This window comes from Portunus trituberculatus, chromosome 12 (assembly GCF_017591435.1).
Source record: "Portunus trituberculatus isolate SZX2019 chromosome 12, ASM1759143v1, whole genome shotgun sequence".
NCBI classification, from domain to species: domain Eukaryota; kingdom Metazoa; phylum Arthropoda; class Malacostraca; order Decapoda; family Portunidae; genus Portunus; species Portunus trituberculatus.
In genome coordinates this window covers 700,539-703,181 of record NC_059266.1, presented here as the reverse complement: position 1 = coordinate 703,181, position 2,643 = coordinate 700,539, and positions in this window count along the sequence as shown.

The following is a 2,643-nucleotide window of genomic DNA, read 5'->3' as shown; positions in this document are numbered from 1 at the left end:
CATTCCTCTTTTTCTTTGCTAATTTAGTGTGCATGAAATTGTCACTGTTATGATTCATTTCTTTTTTTTTTTTTTTTAGTCCACCTCCCCAAACCCTCGTTATTTATTTGTTGGTTTATGTGTTTATTTATTTCCTCTTGTTTATTCATATTCCTGTTTTTTTTTTTGTTGTTGTTATTGTTGTTGTTGTTGTTTACGCTACTTTCATTCACCTGGTCGTGACAGAGTAGCCTTTCATTCATTCATTCATTCATTCGTGTGTATTCGTTCATTTCTTTATCTATTCTCTATTTTTTTTTCACAGTACGAATGATTTATTTTATTTTATTTATTTATTCATTGATTTATTGATTCATTTATTCATCCGTGTATAAGTTCATTTCTTTATTCATTCCTTTCTTTTCCCACGGTATTCTAACCCCTTCAGTAGTGGGACACATTCTTACCTGGAGATTTGTGTACGATTAGACCATTTTGTTAACGTTAGGAAGGGTGTATGGTGGTCAGAAGATTAATGGCCACAGTCTTCACTATTTTAACCCCTTCAGTACTGGGACACATTCTTACCTGGAGATTTGTGTACGATTAGACCATTTTGTTAACGTTAGGAAGGGTCTATGGTGGTCAGAAGAATAATGGCCACAGTCATTCATTCATTTTTTTTTTCTCTTCAGTACCTCAAAAATTTATTTCCATTTAATCTAGTTTTTCAGATCACCATTCAAACTCGTGCACAAGTCAACAAGGTCACCAGTTTGAATGAATGAACGATGGTGTGGTGTGGTGATTGGCTCCCAGTGAATCATGACTTTTGTGACATTCCCGTGACTCGTGACTCATGATTCGTGACTCGTGATTCGTGACTCGTGACCTTTATAGCTGGCTCCTGGTGATTTGTCAATGGAAAAAGTTGCATTTCTATAAATGTTTTGTTGTTTTTTTCTTTTTATTCATTGTCTTGTATTGCTTATCATCTTTTTTCATGATTTATTTTGCTTTATTTCTATTTTTACATTGTTTTTGTTATTGTTTTTGTTTAATCCTTTTGTTCTCTTGTCTTTGGTCTCTTCTTAGTTGTTGTTCTTCTTTTCTTCATTTTCCTTATCTTGTTTTTTTAATTATTCATTCATTTTCTATTTTCATTCTTGTTCAGCTTCTCTCCCTGTCATCTCTTCTCTTCTCTTATTGCTGCTCCATGTCATATCTTTCCTCCTCCTCCTCCTCCTCCTCCTCCTCCTCCTCCTCCTCCTCCTCCTCCTCCTCTCATCATCATCATCATCATCATCATCATCATTACTACCATTACCGCTACAAAACATAAATCACAACACCATCACCACCACCACCACCACCACCACCACCACCAACAACAACAACAACAGCAGCAGCAGCAGTAGTAGTAGTAGTAGTAGTAGTAGTAGTAGTAGTAGTAGTAGTAGCATTGTAGTAATGGAAGCAGCAGCAGCAGCAGCAGCAGTAGTAATGAGCAGTAATAAGCAGTAATAATAGATCTAATACAAACACTTAAGAAGAGCACACACACACACACACACACACACACACACACACACACACACACACACACACACACACACACACACACACGTGAACATTTTCCTTATTCATCTATTCTTAACAGCGTTCTATACAAATTCTATTCTTAGTCTTTTAATGAGGTATCCTTTTTCATCTTCATCCTCCTCCTCCTCCTCCTTTGTTATTGTTGTTGTTGTGGTTGCTGTTGTTGTTGTTGTTGTTGTTGTTGTTGTGGTTGTGGTTGTTGTTATTATTATTATTATTATTATTATTATTATTATTATTATTATTATTATTATTACTGTTGTTGTTGTTGTTGTTATAATATACTTCTTTTTCTTTCTTTCATTCTTTCTTTCTCTCTATCTCTCTATCTTTCTTTCTTATTTCTTTCTTTCCCTCTTCCTCTTCCTCTCCTTCTTCTTCTTCTTCTTCTTCTTCTTCTTCTTCTTCTTCTTCTTCTTCTTCTTCTTCTTCTTCTTCTTCATCGTCATCATTATTTTCTCCTTCTTCTTCTTCTTCTTCTTCTTCTTCTTCTTCTTCCTCCTCCTCCTCCTCCTCCTCCTCCTCTTCATCATCATCCTCCAATTTGTTAAGGTCTCATTTTCATCTGCGTAACCCTTGCTGTGTGTGTGTGTGTGTGTGTGTGTGTGTGTGTGTGTGTGTGTGTGTGTGTGTGTGTGTGTGTGGGCGTGACCGTCTGTAATAATTTCTCTATGAGCGACGGACGCCTTTTTTTCCTTATTCTTCTCTCTCTCTCTCTCTCTCTCTCTCTCTCTCTCTCTCTCTCTCTCTCTCTCTCGTCAAGGTAGGTAGACTCAACATCCATTAGCGTCTGTGTGTGTGTGTGTGTGTGTGTGTGCGGTTCAAGGTCACTCAAATGGTGTACGTGTATTATAAGTTCCCATCGTGAGTGGTGTGCTCTCTCTCTCTCTCTCTCTCTCTCTCTCTCTCTCTCTCTCTGTCACTTGTTCCTCCGTCCCTCTCCCTTTCAATGGACTTAGCGGGTGTGAGAGTATCAATTAAGCGGCTCCGGATCGTCTGTATGCGTGGCTGGCCGGCCCTTTGTGTCCCCCGGCCCGTAACAAGGCGGGTTAATGTTCCGAT